This window comes from Hemicordylus capensis, chromosome 6 (genome assembly GCF_027244095.1).
Source record: "Hemicordylus capensis ecotype Gifberg chromosome 6, rHemCap1.1.pri, whole genome shotgun sequence".
In the NCBI taxonomy this organism is placed as follows: Eukaryota; Metazoa; Chordata; class Lepidosauria; order Squamata; family Cordylidae; genus Hemicordylus; species Hemicordylus capensis.
In genome coordinates, this window is record NC_069662.1 from 109,806,244 (window position 1) to 109,826,925 (window position 20,682).

The following is a 20,682-nucleotide window of genomic DNA, read 5'->3' on the forward strand; positions in this document are numbered from 1 at the left end:
AGGTTTATTTGTCTCAAATGAGCCACAAAATGGCTTCTCTTCATAAAATGGTGGCCGGAAATGACCTCAGAGGTCATTTCCAGTTGTCTCTAAACCACAGATACATGCAATTAACCCATTTTGGCCAGTTACTTTTACCTAGGTTGTGTGTCAATCACCCAACCATCGATACACGAAACCGCAGATGTTTGATCTGCATAGAGCGAGGTCCACCTGTATAAATTTTTGTTCTGTATCCATTCCATTCAAAGGAATCAGGGTGAGCAACTCAGAAACAAATTATTGGTGGGTATTTTACTGAGGACTATAAAGTCTGATGAATATGAACTTTCAAATTTGACACTGATATCTCAAATCACAAATTAGTTACACTGAGTTTAAACATTAACTGGTTAAATCCACTGAAACACAGTTCCTTGAAAACACAAATAATGTCACTTCTTTTGAATTGGAGGCCAGGTCCCAGAGCTTGGTCTGAAAATAAAAAAAACATAATTTTTTTTGATGAAGTTAAGGAAGTCTCGGCCTGATGCACACTATCTTGAATTCCATGGAAGAAAAGAGGATATAAATTAGGAATGTGCAAATCAATTAAGATTTGAATCTGGTTGATTTGGGTGATTTGAGCTCAAAATGAATCTGCCCAGACACTCCTGGCACAAAAATCAGGTACAGTTGTAGGGACACATAGGGACACTTCCACAGTGTAGTTTGTTATGATGTCATGCACCCTGATCCAAGATGGTAGATGCATGGACATTTGAGGTTTAAGTGGGCTAACTTTTAAACTGCCTAACCGATTTGAACCAAATTTGCTACAGCTGTAGGGACACATAGGGATGCCCAAATGGCATGGTTTGTGATGATGTCATCTACTCCAATTGAAGATGATGGCCTCGTGAACATCTGAGGCACAATTGGGCTAATCTGTGGACTGCCTAACCCATTTGAACCAAATTGGGTACAACTGCAGTGACTGACATGCAGGGACACCTCAATCACATAGTTTGTGACTATGTCATCCACACCGATTCAAGATGGCAGAAGCATAAACTTTGGAGGGGCAAGTGGGCTAACCCGTGAACCACTTAACTGATTTGAACCAAATTTATTACAGCTGTAGGGACACATAGGGACAACTCAGTGTGATTATGACTGTGATGATGCCATCCAACCCAATTCAAGATGGTAGATACATGAATATTTGAGGCACAAGTGCACTACCCCGCAGCATCCACAAGGCAGAGGGGAGTACTACTCAGTTTATGTTCTAGAATTTTTTTCAAATGTTTAGACTCTTTGGTGTCTAATAACCTTTCCTCCTAATGTATCCTTATGAGGATTCATTACATACCAAAGAGTCTAAACATCTCAAACACCAGAGAGCCAGCATGGTGTAGTGGTTAGAGTGCTGGACTAGGACTGGGGAGACCTAAATTCAAATCCCCATTCAGCCATGATACTTGCTGGGTGACTCTGGGCCAGTCACTTCTCTCTCAGCCTAACCTACTTCACAGGGTTGTTGTGAGGATGAATTTAAATATGTAGTACACCGCTCCGGGCTCCTTGGAGGAAGAGCGGAATATAAATAAATAAATAAATAAATAAATATAAACTGAGTACCCAGTGTGTGTGTGTGTCGGGGGTGGGGTGTTTGTAGTTGACACATAGCACTTGGCAGTTGACACTGTCCAATGATAGTCAAAATGAACAGAAGAAATGAAGGTTTGCAACGGATCCTTATAGGGATTCATTGTGAGGAAAAGTTATTATAACCAAAGAATCCAAACACTTGAAAAATAGTGACCTCACATTTTGCTCCATAACTGCACTTTAACAAGGGCTAGAGCTTAGCTTTATTTTATTTTTTTTAAATAAAAGCTGTAGATCCATGTTAGGGTTAGGGATAGGGCAACTTTGAATCCCCATTATTTCCTATGGTGGAAATATACAAAATCAGTAAAAACAAAAACAAAAAATCATTAAAAATCAACCAAGTGCCCCACTGCCTTCAAATTTGGGTGATAGGTGGCACCCATGGGGACCTACCTACCCACCACGCAAATCTGGTGCTCCTAGGACTTTTAGAAGTGTGTAGAATTGATCTAAATCCAAATCAAATCCAACTCGAATTGAATCTGATCAGATTTGAGTTTGCAGATTTGAGTCCAAATCTAATCTGGCTGATTCGATTTTACCTTAGACTGAATTGCAAAAAATCAATTCATGCACATCCCTAATATGAATGTAATATAAAATATATAAATATAAATGTAACAAGTAAAACCCTGAGCAACAGTTTGAATTTTGAGTTGCACAGTAAAAATCTGTCAGTCAAACTTTATTGCTGTCTCCAACTAATCCAAAAAAACAACAACATTAATAAGACAGATACAGTCATCATTCATTTAAAGTAGACATGGTTGGACTTATTGTATTATCAGGACAGTTTCCAGTCAGGTTGGAAACTGCTAATTGAACAGATAGTTAAATCCATTGGTATTTATTAAGGATAGGTAATGAAAGTGAAAATCAATTGTCAGTCAGATAATGTTAGACATCAAGTACCAAGAGGAATTAAGCAGGCTCCCATTAAAACATCTATATGTGAATCACTGGTTTGGAGCAGGTCTACCTAGTACTTTAATTCTCTTATTATTCCTAAATACAGAGGGATGTTTACATTAGCTGGCTTAGATACTCTTTCCTCAGTGGTGTTGGAGGGAAGATATAAGAATATTCCATATCCTGAGCGACACTGTCCTTGTGAAGATCAGATAGTGAAATCCCTTGGTCTCTGGCTCATCTAGGAGAGACCATATTACTCCCATACTGAAGGAGTTACACTGGCTGCCAATATGTTTCTGGGCAAAATACAAGGTGTTGTCATAACCTATAAAGCCCTAAACAGCTTGGGCCCTGGGTTTTTAAGAGAACGGCTTCTTTGTAATGAACCCCACTGCCCATTGAGGTCATCAGGAGAGGCCCGTCTGCATTTGCCACTGGCTCGTCTGGTGGCCACTCTGGGATGGGCCTTCTCCACTGCTGCCACAAGGCTTTGGAATGAGCTCCCTAGTGAAATAAGAGCCTCCCCATCTCTGACAGCGTTTTATTTATTTATTTATTTATTTATTTATTTATTTATTTATCTATTTATTTATTTATCTATTTATCTATTTATCTATTTATCATATTTATCATATTTTTACACCGCCCAAAACTTACGTCTCTGGGCGGTGTAAAAATATGATAAATAAATAAATAAATAAATAAATAAATAAATAAATAAATAAATAAATAAAATATATTGTTTTATTGCCCCTTTTATTAAGCTGATCAATCTAGACTACTTGACCCTATTTTAGACAGATTTTCAGGGCACTCGGATTCATGTTATTTACATTTTTGTTAGCTGATTACAATCAAGCTGTTTCTTGTCTGGTGGGCAAAATCTGTATAATAGCTAATAGGATCAGATTTAAAGTAAAGCCAGTAAAGTCATCTAGTATAACTGAAATTAATTTTCTGTTGCGATATGGCTGTGTATTAATATATAGGTTAAAAGAACAAAACACTTCCTATTCTTGGCATTTTGTGTGAAGTTGGACTGCAAGCTCTTGAAAGTCACAGATTCAGTGTGGGAGAAAAATCTATAAAGGTACAGCAGTGTGGTTTCTAAGTTACTTGTGTTGGTTCAAATGTATTTTATTAGTTCAGCAAGCACCAAGTTGCAGCCAGGGTGGTGTCTCCACAAGGGTCTGGGAAAACTTGACTTTTGCAGGCATTTTTGAAATGACTGTCTCAATGTTTGTAACCTTTCCCATCAGCAGTTACTCACGCTTCTGGCATGATGCCACAAGCAGTGTGAATGACATTATTATGATTAAAATTCAAGTAGAGATCCACAAAGCCATTACTAGCAGGAGGCCATGTTTTATGTGGATGAAGCTGGTTTTTGATAGGCTTTTTAAAAATAGGCTTCAGAGTTCACAGAACTCCAAACACACTCGTGTAGTGCATTATGCATCAACAGGACTACTTGGCTACACGCATCTGCCAAATAATCTGTAGTTCTGTGATCTTTCCCACTGTAACTTAAACTGAATGCAGTTTAGTCCCAACTAAGGGACTACTAATAACTAATTACTACTATTACTAATAACTAATAACTACTAATTATTAGACTACCAACTAATAATAATAATAAGTATAAGTATACCATATACAGTATACTGGATATATTCCATTACCTGGATCATTCCAGTGATCCAGCATCTAAAACTCCCAATGTAGAAATGCTGAGTGGTTAAAAAAACAAAAAACTACTGCTATGGTGACCTGTTCAGCCTGCCAACAGTCTGCATATGACTATTCAGTCCTTTTGGCTCTACATGCTGTGTGAAAAATTGAAGATGTCCACCAATGAGCAGAGTGGGCAACAATAGATATAATGGACAAATTAATCAAGCATTCCAGCACTTGTTTGCTGGGTTTTGAAATGCTATGGTAAACATAGGCCCTATTAAAATAGACTCAGTTCTCTTGGAATCATTGTGTAGGGCATATACATTTATTTATTATTTGTTTTACGTATTTGTATACCATCCAAATCATAAGTCTCTGGGAGGTTTACAACAAAAATTATGGAGTGATATTCTGGTTTTGTTACTGTCTGTCTGCCTGCTTACCTGGGCAAGAGAGAGAGATGATTCTGACTCTGTTACAGCAAACTGAAGAGTAAGGGGGGAAATTATCATAACATGGGCTTCAAACTATATTGACTGAAAAATGCTAACTGATGGGAGCTTTTAGGAGGAGTTACTTAGCAGCTTTTTCTTTCTCATAAATCTCATTGCTGTTCCTGCAATGCCACACATGCGTGTTTCTGAAAACCACAGAAACAATTAGTTTCTTTTACAGTCTTTTACAGCCCTTCTGAGTGCTGTCAAAGGACGATGCTCTCATATTCATGCATTCATCCTGTTCCTGTTTCAAGAACCTGTGATAACACAAGCTGGAATGTCACAATCAGATGCACTGGGGATTTTGTGTACAGTGGAGGGCTGGTCCTTCTTGGAGAAAACTAGGTTGTAGCTGGAGCTTCCAAAGAAGTCAAATGTAGAAAGAGTGTGTGCATCTTTGGGGGTAGTAGTTGTGATGAAACAACTGGAAATGTCAGCTGCTGAGTAAGTCAGCCCTGTACAGTAAGGGGGAGAGATCAGAACTGATTAATTTAATCCTGGCTCCTGTAAACTCTGCAACATGACTTTTTGGCTTGGTATTAATGCTACAATGAATGAGAAGCTGATCACCAATTCTTCCTCTGAAAGGGAGGGTTGAAAAAAGTAATTTTGACTTATCCAGCACTTGATTGAAAATACAATTGTCCATGAAAAGTGTAGTTGGAAAAATCCAAAGTATGGCCTGGTGTCGCTGCAATATGATTTACTATTGTGTCATAAATCTCCTAGAGTTTGCTATCAGGCTTGGTATGGGATATCAGATCCTGGTGGTGTAGCTTTTCATTGATCACATGTGATCAAAAGTATTCAAGCTTATTTCATACATGCTCAGGTTCATTTGTCATCTCTATCAACAACCCTGCTTTATGTGGGCAAGACATCTTATAGGGTTTATTTAGAGCATGCATTTGTACTGCTCCCATTCTTTCTTGTGCGGAAGTTCTTGCTGGACCATTTGTGATCGCTGTGGAGCATAGCTGATATTTATTGTTCTAGAGTAGGAATGTGCACAAACCAAGGTTCATGCATGGATGCCATCTGCGTGCCAGCGCCATGCATGGGTTCTTAAGAGTGCCGTTGCAGCAGGAAGCTTCATGGGTGGGCTGAGAGCAGGTCAGGACCCGCCTGCTCCCCTCCCCCCAGTGAGGGCGAACCAGTTTGGACCCTTCCTAATACAGTTCGGCGATGAACCTGTGCACAAACCTTGGTTCATTCACATCCCTGCTCTAGACCAGAGAATGCTGTGTTCAGGCTGCACCACTATGCACAGGCATGCATAGGATTGTCTTGTTGAAGTATTGTAGTATGATCTTCTCATATAGCTCTGCATTAAAAATCAGCTGCATAAAAGTAAATATATGCACATCCAGTATTTCTTTAACAGGGAACTATTTACATATTCATAGGCGACATGGGGGAAATGTTTTAAAATGTGCATAATTTTCTATTAATTTTCATACTGTGCCTTGGTAGCCAGCCTTTTGTCAATATCAGTTCACCAGTGATAGGTGAACTTGGTGAATAGATAAGCTGGTAAGCCAATGAGTTGAGAGGTAGGGATAATCTGCTAATAAGGGTTCTGCATGGACTGCAGTTCTAGGTATGGTCTGAATTTGGACCAGTCTGTGGTCCAGTGAACCAGTTTGGTCTGGTTTAGTCAAACTGCAAACTGGTCTGGCAGTTTGAGGCCGCACTGGCGGCAACGGGGTGGCGGCGGCGGTGGTGAGTGGCACCTTTAAAATTAAAGACGCAGGTCCGTACTATCATGACTGCTGCTCCAGGCAGCTTCCTGCTGTGGCGGCAGTCCCCGCAGCAGCCCGTGCGTGGCTGTGGCACAGTTCCATCACTCACCTGGCCTCCGCACATGTTCAAAGGCTATTTGCATGGTCAGCCTTGTGGCCACGGTCTGTGCATACTCGTACTGATGTCTTACCCAACAGACAGCTTGCTCAGACCAAGAGTCAGAGCCTTAATAGGGCCAAGTAGGACCTACTAGCAAACCTGCCCCAGTGAGCTAGTAGCTACATTATGGCCATCTGCAGTGGCAACTCCGAAACACAGCAGATCTCGCCAGCAGCTCTTTCTTGGCAAGCTGCCACACTAGGACAGGCAGTGTGAGATGCTGGCCTGGCTGCCAGAGTCCCTGCTTTGAAATGTCTGCTGCCGCTTCAGACCTTCAAATGTTGTGATAATCAATATATGCAGGAACAGTAATATGGCACTCACTATTTGCACCTTGTCCTCTATATGTTGATCAGGTTATGTTTATAGTACTAATCGACACAGAGGGTGTGAGTGCATTAGATGTGATCCTGTTTCCCCTTTGTGCATTGGTTCTATGTGGAACTTGAAAGTCTCATCACAAGTAGATATGGAATATTGTTTGATAGAATGTAGACGAGGACTACCATACGGAAACATCCATATCTTGATCTATTCTTTTCTAACCATGGTCTCATTTCATATGGACTTGCTATAAAGACATTTCCTTATTGTATTGGTCTAAACACCCTCAGACTTTTCCAATATACTATTACCATTTGGGGAATTTTCCTTTTTTTTTTTTTTAAAGAGGGGGCATCATAACACCATGCCATAAAATCCTGTTCCTGAATTTGCAGGTACTACAATTAATCTGTAGGAATAAAGCATTTTATTCCCATGAATCCAAATTAATTTTCATTTTGCCCTGTAGCAATAGTGCTTATTTAAAATTCCAGAAGCAGCCCAGTTGATTAATGTGATCTTGGAACTTTACAGGTCTTTATAATAGTAAATATATTTTGGTGATAAACTATTTTGATAGCGGAAGGTGATAAAAACAAATTGGTTTTCTGTGAGATGATCAAAATACCGTGGAGTTGAAACAGACTTGTATGAGTAGCTGCAGTTGAAAATTAATAGCAATACTTCCTGCCGTTCCTCATTATGGAAGCTTATCTAGACTGTGGCCTAAATAGGTTCAGTGAGTTATGGATGATTGCATATATGTAAGTATATACTCCAGCTATTAGGAACAGAAGGCTTTGCCACTTCATCTATATGCAATAAACTCTTAAGCCCTTTTCTGCAAATATTATCAAAATATTGCTTTTATGCTTCAAAGTAAATATTAGGTGTTACATTTCTGAATATTTGTTTTAAGGGTGATGAGATCCATAAAAAGGCAACAAATTAATTGTGTGTTTTTTCTATTTTTCTGAAGACATTGTTTATAATTTGCTGCTTATTCGGTCTACCTTTTCCTTTAGAAAACTGACAAGCTATCAAGGTAATTTAACCTGGATGATGAAGATATTTTCTCACCTCACTAGTCCTAATGCCACTCATCTTTCCCCTCACCTTGTGGATGAGCAATGCCCTCCAGCCCGTGCCACTGCTTTCAGTAGCAGACTGGTGAGGTAGCCAGCAGCATCTTTGCCTGACATCCTCTCCTTACCACCACCACCACTACCACTGCACACCAATGGCTTCCTTTTTCCAAGTCAAAGTGGATAAGCTTAGTGCTGGACAGAGATAACGGGAGCTGGTGATAGAGAAGCGACGAAGAAAGACCAGAAGGTGATGCTGGTGCTGGATACATATTGCCTACAACTACAAGCAGTGGTGTGAGCCAGAAGGTAAAGCATGCCTGAAAGGTGAGGCTGAGAAGAGAGAAGGTGTGACCGCAGGGTGTCAAGGGGTGGCAGCACAATTGCATTCACCTGAACTTTTCAGAACTGCTTGTCTTGTCTTTGTGATGTAAAGATTCTCCCAAACTGTATTTCCTCCAGAATTTATATGTATATTATAGTGTTTTAGATATTTGATGTCAACTTATCAGGAACATTCAAAATATGTCATGATAGCATTTTGTTATGTATTAGAGGTGGGATGCACAATAGTTGGCTGTATTTCTCAATCACTGCTTTCTTTAGTATCTAATTTCCAGTTTTCAAGCACACTATGGCCCTATTCATAGTATGTTAAATATTCATACAATCTGTGTGCAGTGTGCACAAGTACAGATCTGTATGCAGGTATATAGTAATTTACACGTTATATTGAATACAGGTACAGTCAGACCTCCCTATACACAGACCCGACATCTGCGATTTCGTGTATCTGCAGCTGGGTAATTAGCATCCAACCTTGACATATGTGGAGAAAATGGCAGAAAGGAGGTTAATTCTTTGTATCCATGTGTCGGGGTTGCCAGAAATGACCTCCAAGGTCATTTCTGGCACCACTTTGTGAAGGAGAGCCATCTTGTAGCTCATTTGTTAAAAATCAACAACCCAAACCCCCTGTGATTTTTTTTCAGAATCTTAAGGACTTTGGGCCTTGCGGTGGGCGGGGGCGGACTTCTGAAGGCCTGTGGAGAATGGTAGGGCACTTTATTTGGCCCATTTTTGATGGGGTATTGGTGCCAAAGCCCTGGCTTCCTTTGTCTTGAACTCACTAAAACCCTGGTTGAGAATCAAGCCCCTGCAGTCCTATCGTCCAAAATCTGCAGCCATCCTTCTGCAGCAAAACTCCATGGCCACACGTGCTGCTCTCACCCCCAGCCTGCTTCTTCTAACAATGAAATTCTCCTTCCTCCCAATGGTTATCTAGGTCCCACCAACCTAGTGTGCTGATTGGCTGAGCCCTGGAGTTCCCCAGCCTGTCAGTCAGGACAGGGTTCACTTCAAATCCACTCTTTAGGGAATGGGTGGCTGATCACTTCACTACAATTAATTTTATAGCAAAAATGCAAACTCAAAACAGTTACTAACACAGTATATCAGGGAAAATAAAAAGCTGGGAAAACGCATCTACCACCTTGATCTACACTGGTACCTACACAAAGTCCTCTGTTCTTTCTCTCCTCTTAGTGTCTGGCTTGCTGGGCATTCTCCTGTCTTGGACACAGCACAGATCTGGGGCTCAATCCAGCCTGGCTTCTTTGATTCCAGTGCTGATTGCCGCAACAGTACTGACTCTGTCAGCCTGTGCTGGCAATTCTTCAACTCTGGTTCAGATAGATTCTCCCTTTCTCTCTGCCCACTGACTTTCCCCAGGATTCTTCTCCAGGACTCTCCAGTGCTCTTCTTCTTACTGTTCACTGCCTGAACCCTCTCAAAATCTCTCAATATATACATTGCTCTGGCCCAACAGTTCCTCAACCCAGCCAATCAGAATAAACAAAAATTCTCTCCATTTAAAAAAACAAAACTCTTTTCCTTCCAAAAAACCAACTGACAACCTGCTTAACCAAATGTGAAACTACAGAAAACCAAGTATGAGCTTTTGAACTGCACAGAGACCAGCCAGCATTCTATACATATTTGCAATGAAGAAGAGGTTTGTGCCTCATTCCTTCACACCAAGCTATCTCTGTCCAGGTAAGGTCGCAGTTATCAGCTGAAGTTGATAAAAGGGGCTCCAAAGTTGATATCACAGGCTTGTGACACTCTGTTCTAACTGCGCAGGCGCACCGGAGTGCCTCGCAGTTCGCAGAGACTGCTGATTGAGACAGTTGGGTTCAGTGGTTGCTCCCGTTCTGCCTGCCGCCCCCATGGGGGTGGGTGGGGGAGGCCTGCTTGCCTCACCCCCATCCTCTGGCCGCGCACATGGCGGCTAGAATATTGTGGTCTGACCTCATGGTGGGGGCAGGGAGGAGGACTCGTGGCATGGGCTCGTGGTGGTGGCAGGAGCCCCCATGGGCTTTTGGAGAATCCCTGGGCCATTGGAGGCCATGGGCCAAAGCCCCAAGGTCCAGGAGTAAGAGCGCCTCTGACTATACATTTCATTGATTTCATTGCCTAGATCCTAGCTCCTAGCTCCTAGATCCTGCTCAGTGTGGTTAGGGAAGTGATATTGCTTTCATGCTTTGCTGTAGACTCCTTGGAGGCATCTGGTTGCCTACTGCAGGAAACTGAATGCTGTACTAGACAGGCTATTGTTCTGATCTAGCAGGACTCTCCTTGTTCTGCTTTAAAAGACTACTCCTTGATAACCAGAATGTGGAAGTGCTATAAATGGTTATTGCATAACTATCTTTCACTGAGAAGTCATGGCTTGGTCATCAGAATGGAGCAAGTTGTGGTTTCCTAAACAAGGCAAGAGTTTTGTTTGCACACACATTATGGATTTTTTTAAATTATTGGTGCATATCTGACATAGAAGAAGCATTAGGAAAACTTACTTTCTCTGAGCAATTCTTCTGCAGCAATCACCTGTGTATTCTGCATTATTTCCCAACCATTTGTAAATATGTGGTGTGTATTCTATGGAGATTTCTGTTACCAAAACTCCTGGTGTGCTTTTGAAAGGCACAATTGATGTTTGAAGTGGTGTTGAAGCTGTTAACACTTACCCTCTGTATTGATAAGATAAGAGTATTGAATACAACTCATTTATTTCCTCTCTTAAACAAAGATGCAAAGACATTAGGCAGGAATTGTGCCCTGGTATTATATACAGTTTTGGCATGCATTTCCCTGCAGTTGAACACTTCAGCTAAAAATAGACAATAGCATCTGTAATGACACACGTTATGATGGTTGTTTCAAGCCACTTACTGTAATAATCACTGTAGCATGTTATGACAAATTATTGGCTTGCATCCCAAATGGCACTGAAATGTTTACAGCCAGCTTATGTTATGTCCCACTGGATACACGTGAGTTCGGGGGGCGGAGGAGGGGGTTTGTTTTCTTAGTCAGCTGCTATAAGTATTTTTTGCATGAATTGTAATTTAGATCAAGAACTCATTTTGTAATTATTTTTTATTAAATGGGGGGAAATGTGGACCATAAGTGGACCATAACCAGCAATGTACTGCTTTTTGAGTGTAAGGTATGCTGCTTTTGAATTTCTCAAAGTAACCTGATCATCTTGTTTTGGAATGGAGTGCAAAATGTTCATTCATGGATTGTTCTATTGCTGTGCCTGCTCTGATGCAAATGTGTGGGTCAAACATATAGATGATGTCCACATATGCATGGTCAACCCAGATAAACTGCATGGCATCTAGATCAATTGCATATCAGATGCATTGTTGACCTGCTTTTCAGGTGGATACTAATGATACAGTGGTGGTGGTGGTGGTGGTGGTGGTGGTGGTGGTATACTGCATAGGGAACAGTCACCATCAGGTTTTGTCACAGCATTTCCCCCCTGCTCCTGTTTTTAGCACTTGTTTGTGGAGAAGCTGATTGTACAACAGTGCCGTCACAGCTGTGGGTAGAGGTTACTTCCTTTGGGGGGGAAATAGTAATGGACTACCTTAAAAAATTTTTTTAAAGGAAAAAAAATGTTATGTAGCAATTTTAATACTATGCTTGCCTGAATTGAAGACTACTCTGAATTTAAAACAACCCCTTAAAAAGCAGTGGTTAAATAAAGGTTATACTTCACTTACTCAAAAGTAACAGGTTCTGAATTTAAGACAACATCTCAATTTCTAATATCCAAAAATTTGGAAATAACCTAGTCTTGGATTCAGGTAAATACATTATTGATTTTAGGGATGTGCACAGAACCAGACAACATGGTTCAGTTCAGGTTGAACTGAACTTGAGCCGAACCAGGTCCAGTTTTGAGAATGCCCACACCAGGTCCGGTTCGGCTCAAATTCGAGCCTGGTTCATGGGGGGAGAGGATGTTCTAGTAAAGGGGAATCTGTTAAGGATTCCTCTTTACATATACAGGAGAAAGGGAGGGGACCAGGGAACTTAAATAAAAAGATTTGAGGTGGGAGGAAAGTAATATTTTTCATCAAATTTGCCATTGGTGGCAGCTAAGGCAGTCAAGGGGTGGTTAGGGGTGATGGCAGGGGCTCCCCCCACCACCGCCAGAGGAGGCATCCCATTTTGGTTCCATTCTGGGCCTCTGCACATGCTCTGCCCGCTCCAGTGGGAGTGGGTGGTTAGCCCCCAACCACCACCCCAAGACTGCTGCTGCCAGTGGCAGTGGCAAATTTTAGGTACAATTTTACTTTCCCCCCAACTCTTTATTTAAGCCCCCTCATCCCCTCCTTTACTGGTAAGGGGGAATCTTTACCAGATTCCCCCTTTACCAGTATGCTCTGAGCCAGTTTAAACCAAACTGGGCCCAGTTCACCTCGAATTTAGGCTGAACCGGCACTGGTTTGGCTTCACCCAAACCCCACTCAACTGGCTTGACGTCAAACTGGTTTGCACATCCCTAATTGATCCCTAATTGCACATCCCCCCTCTTCCTTCTTTTTGGGCCAGGAGGCCCCCTGCAGAAAACCCTTGTTGATTTCTAACATGAAAGGTACAGAGGCTAAATTTACTTGCAAGGAACCCGGTCTCTGACCTGGACCATCCTCTCTCTGATCTCAGATGTGTAATATACTTATGAGTCTCCAAGATCTATCTTGCTCGCATGCAGACAAAAGGATTAGGCTCAGCTACTGCTCTCTGTAACTCTTGGCAGAAAAGAACTGGTTCAGAATTAGGCTTGCCAACTCTAATTGAAACGATGCCTGGAGATTTTTTCCCCTCCAATATTTTTTGTAAGCCATTAACATCTCCAGAAGTTTTTTCAATAATCACCTGAAGATTTATGCCAATTCTTGGAGACTGCAGGCCAATCCTGAAGCATTGACAATCCTATTCAGCATGGGTACTAACAGCCCTCTTTTGTCTTTGTATGTGTTTTTAGAATTAAGATCACGATGTATCTCACAGAGATTACATACAGAAATCTTTTTTTTAAAAAAATCCAAATGTTGAGGGAATTCTAACCTAACAGAGCTTTAAAGTATCAACTGAAACCTGCACCTTTATATCCTTTTACACACACATACATTCACACGCACCTCATAAAGCCTGACTTTTGTGGAGGAAGATATCTTGCTGCTGCTTGGCTTCAGTCCAAATGGTGTTTTCAGCCTTTATCCAAAGGGGCAAAATGTGCTGGGTTTAGAAATCTGCTAAATATTTCTTATTAAATACTCACGCTTCAAAGTTGCCTTTATCTTCTGGAGAAAGAGGAACTAGATCAAGATGCTATTAACTAGTATTGCCAGTGATCGGGTAGGGGGAAATAAACCTACGCATCAGTGTCATGAGTTAATACCTTTAAATGGCTTGTGAGATGCTGCGGTGGAATTAAACGCTTAGCAGTAATTCAAAAATGGCTTACAGGAATACAAGAATGTGGATCATTGAGTGTGGCTGAAATTATGCTCTGGTATATGTGTGTGACACACATGAGAGCACTTACCTGGAAATTTATTACCCAGCTCTGAGCAAACAAAGCATGACCTACATTTGACTAAAGTCAGCTGTCGCTGGCAAATCCTATGGGCTTCTTTTTATTAATGTCACAATTGCTAATGTGGTATAACATTGTCATTACTGAACAACACAGCGGGATAAGCTGCAGCTGTTATTTCTCTTTCGATACCTACTAACTGATTAGCATCTGAGTTTTGGGAAATACAATTAGTGAGATTATTTGAGAACAGCTTCCCTATCAATTATGTTTTGCCTTGGTACTTTATTTTATTTATTTATTTATTTATACATAAATACACACATACCTCTCCCCTCCAGTACACTACTGCTCAGGGCGGCTCACAACAATAAAATAGATACAATATAAAATAAAACTAAGGAAATTAATCAAATTAAGTTAAACAAGTTAAAAGTCCAGGCTAAATTCAGAATTACTGTTGCTGTTTTATAAGTTTCAGTGTAGAAGTTATTTGAAAAGCTAACAATTAAGAATTCTAAAAACTAAAGAATCTACCAAATATAACCAAAGATGAAGCATTAAAAATCCTCTTTAAAAAGATGTGTTTTAGTTGTTGTTTTTAAAAACACTGTAAGTGGGAATATGGTGAAGTTCTTCAGGGAGGGTATTCCAAAGCCAAGGGGCCACAACCAAAAAGGCCCTGTCCCCAGTTCCCGCCAACCGGATTTTTGTTAATGGCAGGACCTGAGACGATGAGCGGAGGGCCCTGGCAGGTTCATATGGGTGAATGTGATCTGACAGGTACCCCAAACCCAAGCCATGTAGAGCTTTAAAGGTCAAGACCAGCACTTTGAATCTAGCTTGGAAGTAGACCGGCAATGAATGAAACTGCTGCAGGATGGGTGTGACACTCATGAAGTAACCTGCGCCCACGAGCATCCTTGCAGCAACATTCTGGACCAGCTGAAGCTTCCAAACAATTTACAAGTGGAGTCCCACACAGAGTGCATTGCAGTAGTCCAATTTGGATGTTACCAAAGCATGAGTGACTAAGCTCAGGTCCAACTTTTTCAAGAAGTGTCACAGCTGATGTTCCAGCCGTAGTGGGTAAAGAGCAATTCTGCACACTGCCGCCACCTGGCATGTCCCTCACCTGGCATGTCCTTCTCCCACAGCCATATCACCTTCTGCCAAGGACCAACTCAATTGGGTGGGTCTCCTCCAAAGTAACAGCCCACCAGACACATATTGAGAAGAGCCACACCTTCATGATTACAAGAAATAAACACTCCCTCCTATTAAAACAGAGGCAATCTGAAAGGTTCTATGCAGCTATGCTAAAAACACCAAGCAGGCATGGGGAGGGCTGTTTCTGTCAATGATCCTACTCTACACTCCTCCAAGTACTTGCTGTGCCTGTTCATCCCTCCAGTTGCTGCGATCCACCAGTTGTTCCCCACTCGGCTGAGAGCTGGCATATGCTATGGGTGTGCACAGTCTAGGGCTGGTCCGGTTCAAGTCTGGACTGGACCCGAACCAAACAATGCCAGTTCAGTCCGGCACTCCCTCGAACCCCTCCGATTCAGTTCAGTAGTGATGGGGTGTTTCACAAATTTTTTTTGGAATTTTTTTTTAATTTACTTACCCCCTCCAGGGGAGTTGTCAACAGAGGTTCCCCCTCCTGCCACTGACCTCCCTTGATGCCCATACTGGCCAGCTGGCCAGCTCTTCAGCCCGTTCAAGCCTTCCCTCTCCAGTGCAGCGGCCATTTTGGAGGCTGCTGCACCACACAATCAGCCTCTGTGTGGCCCCAATTTTTTTATTATATATATATATTTAAAAAACCATGAACCCTTTGAATGGTTGGGGGGGTGTTTGGTCCGGGATCAGACTGAACAGGGGATCGTTCAGTTCAACCCCAAATGGTCACCCCTGTTTGCACATCCCTAGCTCATGCCCCTTGCTCAGCTTATTCTTAAACAGCAGCAGCAGTTACCTGGATTGGGTGGAGCAGAGGCAGACAATCAGGGCCCTCCCCAACAGGGCCCTCCTTCCCCATCTCCTACTTGAGATGATGAGTAATCTGTTACTTTCATTGACAAAATGCAACTTGCAATAGGAATAATAGCAAAATATTATTACACGATGAAGATTTCTTTCCTGTAGGATAGAAAGTGAGTGCTAGTGTTCATACCAAAAGATTGAAGCATTTTTTCATTGTAAAAATACCAACTCATTATTGTATTTTAATTAGAATTATAATCCGATTAAGATACTTTTGAAAATATGGTTCTACAAATTCAAGTTAATTACAGCTCTTATTTCTAAATATGCATACTATATTGAAGTTAAAACTATATATTGAAGTTTAAACTATTTTTCCTGGTTTTCTCCCCCCACCTCTCTCTCTCTGAGAGAGAGCATGAAAAGACTCTATCAACTACAGTGGGACTTAACTTCCAAGTAATCATGCATACAATTGAGCTGTTAGAATTAGGAACATAGGTTATACCTTATACTGAGTCAAACCATTGGTCTATCCAGCTCAGTATTGTTTACACTAACTGGTAGCAGTTTTCCAAGGCTTGGGGTTTTTCCTAAAAACCCTGGAATTGCCAGGGATTAAACCTGGGACCATCTGTATGCAAAGCAGATATTCTACCTCCGAGCAATGCTCCCAGCCTCTAAGAAGAATATCTTACAGCAGATAGCTCTGTAAGCCACCCGTTCAAATTCAAATCATGGCAAAACCTGCTTAGCAAAGGGGACAATTCATGGTCACTACTGCAGCACCAGCTTAATCCCCAGCAAGTTGTTGTCTATCTTGTTAACCACATAAACTTAGTCAGGATTCCAATTTGCTGTTGTCAACTAATAAATACCATTCTATATGTCAATATTAAAAGTTAAATGCTATTGTATGTTAGCTGCCAAGTATTTCAAATGCTCATTGGCTTCTAGTTATCAAGTGCAGTAAATATCAAATACATTTTGAAATCAGATACAAAATTCATAGCAAATTTTGAAATACTGCACTCGACAACATCACATTTAATAAAGAGATTTTGAAGAAAATGTATAGAGTACAACTTTAATGTTGTAAAGTTTAATGCAAAACTTCATTATCTGGATATATTTTTATATGTGGAAATAAAGGAGTAAGAAATAAAGGAATAAGTAGCCCAAGAGACATTTTTCTTTCTGCAGCATGATCTGAAGATTGCTAGCTTAGTAAGGATTGTTACTTCTTATGTTAACAAGGAGTGATATATTCAAAATTGAGCTTGTATGTAAATAACTTGAACAATTAAAACTGACATGGAAAGTTTTTCAACATCTGTTAGAGCCCAACAAAAATTATTCTCTAGATAAATATATCAAACTAATTGAGCTAAAGGAAATGATTCAGAAATGAATTAAAATTTTTAGGACAAGATGATAGGGCACTCTCTTCAGTTTTAGCATAACCTTTAACAAGGTTAAATTTATTTATTTATTTTATTGTTAGAGTTGTATAATGCCTTTCATTAAAACAATCCCAAGGTGGTTCACACAGAAAAATTAAAACAAGATTATAAAAATTACACAATTAAAATATTAAGCTAGAATATAAAAATATAGATCTGACTAAAAAGATTTAAAATACAAGCATAACATAACCATACAAAATACAAAGCAACACTAGCAGAGACAATCATATAAAAGCCTGGGTAAAAAGCCAACATTTAATAAGCTTTCTAAAAACTGTGATGGAGACAGAGGAGTGAATAGCCACTGGGACAGCATTCCAGAGTCTGGGGGCAGCAACAGAGAAGGCCCTGTCCCATGTGCACAACAGCCAAGCCTCTCTCATTATCAGCACCCAGAGCAGAGCCCCCTCAGATGAATTTGTCAAGTGGGCAGCAATCCAATCCTTGGGAGCAGGCAGTCCTTCAGGTATCCAGGTTCTAAACTGTTATATTTATATATTTGTATTATTTTGAGATAGTGGGCCTATCACTATGGTCTAACCCTAAGGCAGTGCTTGGTCAGAATCTGGGATTTAGAGAATAGCCCTCTTTCAATGGCAGAGCATATGCTTTACATTCAGAATGTTTTGGGTTCAGTCCCAAGCATTCCCAGGTAGGGCTGGAAAGAGCCCTGCCTGAAATCCTGGAGAGCAGCTGAAAGTCAATGGATTGCTAGTCTGAATGGTAGAAGACATCTTCATATATTCATTGCCTCTTAGTTGTGTCCTCACATGCCATCTGTGATATTATCCAGGATTTGTAAGATAGTTTCTTATTATTCCAGATGCTTCCTTACTGAAATATCTCTCTGTTAGGTGGAAATAACCAACAAAGGTGATCCATGCTCCAGTGTGTGTAGGCTAGAGGTAGATCAGTGGAAAGCAATATCAATACAGTATTGATAACGTTAGACATATTTTATTATGCCACAAAAATATACTCAGTGGCATCTGATCTAAAACTTCATGTAAATGGATTTGTTGGTCCATTGTTAAATATGGGAACATAATAGGATTAATAGATTTCATTAAAGGTAACTGTTAACATATTATAATGATATTCAGTACATGATGAGATCATAGGTGATACTAGGGCGGGCAGCCAGGGCACGTGCCCTAGGTGCCACTGGGGGGGGGGGGCTCCAGTGCTATGCTGCCGCCCACTCCCTCCCAAATTCATGGATTTAAAAAAAAAATTACCTGTAGCCCCTTCGGGGGGCTTCCTAAAGGCCATGGGACTTGAGGGGATGGGGCAAGGGCAACCTTTTACCAAATCTTTGCAGTGTGGCAGAGACAGAAAATTGGTAGATTATTGTTATAAATTCTCTCTCACACACACACACACACACACACACACACACACACACACACCATTTTTCTGATTCAAATATCACACTGTTTTGCTGTTCTGTGGCTAGTTGCAACTTCCACCTTCTTCTTGATCAGGCTGCTGGATCCAAGCCTATTGCAAACTGCTGGATAATTTCAGATTGTTTGGGGTCCCTAGGATTCCCCATTACAACCATCTCCCTTTAAGGCAAAGGCTGTTTGGACAGAAAAAACCCATCCCCAAATTTCTCGGAGGCAGCAACCTGTAGTGAGGTGTGCTGAGGTGGCAGAACATTTGCTAAAGAGAGCTTTCACTGCTTAGTTCTATGGAGGCATGCCCAGCACATGGATGTGCAGTGTTTCCTTGGGAAGGCGACTGACACATATGTGCCACATGTGTGGTCGTATGTGTGTATGCATGTGTGTGTTGCTTACAATCTGTTTCTCCTGAAGTGTCTGAACTTGTATTTTTGAGTTGATATTATGGTAAAATTATCTGAAAGATGGGTGTCAGATGTTTGGACTGGGCTGCAATTTCAGTGCTTACCCTAGGTGCTATTTCCCCTAGATACGCCCCTGAATGAGATAAAAGAGAATATAGCTTTTTACTACTTTGAATGATTCTGTGAGCAGCAGCTGACATCTAGGCTAAGGTTGCACATGTCAAAAAATGTTCCATGTGTAATGGGGAAGGGGTGATCCTTACCCTCTACAGCCACCTGTGGCCTTTCAAAATATGTCTCTGAGGGTCCCTCACAACATAGGTCTGAATGTCAGGCAGAGAGATCAGCCTTCATTTAGTATGATTCTTGCTTGCATTTGGAAACAAAGTTACACAGTGAAGAATGATTCATATGACTGTTATGACTAAATTAGCAAGTTGATACTCCAGTGAGGTAAGAGCAACACAAAATAACTATGTATGGAATAAGACTGTAATTGTTCACAAATAACTGCAATGAAGAGGTATTGAAGTTTTGTCTTTACAGTGATTATAAGGTTCTGGTTAGGATTATAATATGATAGCTTGAAAACATGCCATACTTATTTAGTAGCACCTTGGATCATCTTGTCTTGCAAAAGAGAATTTTAAAATGGCTCCTTTCTAATTACTTGGGATGAAAAGAAGTTCTTTTTAAAACTTGGATTGGGGAAAAACCCCTTAAATTCATTCTATATTACATTTATTGTGACTGTTTATAACTTCATGGCCTATTACAATGTGCATCTGTGTATAATTCACGCTTACTTCTTGGTTTTCTGCTATACACTGTACTCTGCCATCCTCCATTGCAGTCCTGGAGTTGTTATTTTGAATATCTCAATAAAATCTTTTAAAATCTGTGACTGCTATCTTCTGTTCTTTTGAACAGCAGTTCTAAAGCTGGAGGGAGAATAAGTAATCAAATAATCTGTAAGGGGACTTTATGTAAAGCAGACACTATAGAGTTCCTATGACCCACTGGCAAATCTAAATTTGAAAACATAGTGAAATCATTACAAATATATTGTTATATGCTTCCTATTTCCCAGTAGGGAGAATTTCTTGGTTCTGTCTTTGGAGATAATTGGAGACTTCTAATGTCTTTGTTTACAATGTCTTTATAATGTCTCTGTTTACAAACATGTAAGCTGAGCATCGGTGGGGGGGACAAGCAAAAATGTGCTTCTACAAGTGGGCAACCATTGGCATAATATCTCCAGAGAGTGGCCCTGTATCCAAAGGTGTTTCAGCTCTCAGCTGGTTAGTTCAGTCTATCCCCAAAATACTTAATCAGGTTCACCTGAAAATGCTTGCCTGTTCCAAGCTGCTGCTTCTGCTACTTACCACCCCCCACCAACACACACACACGCTTTCATGGGAGGAAAGGAAGATGAAAATACTTGGATGGCTTCTCTACATTCCTGAGC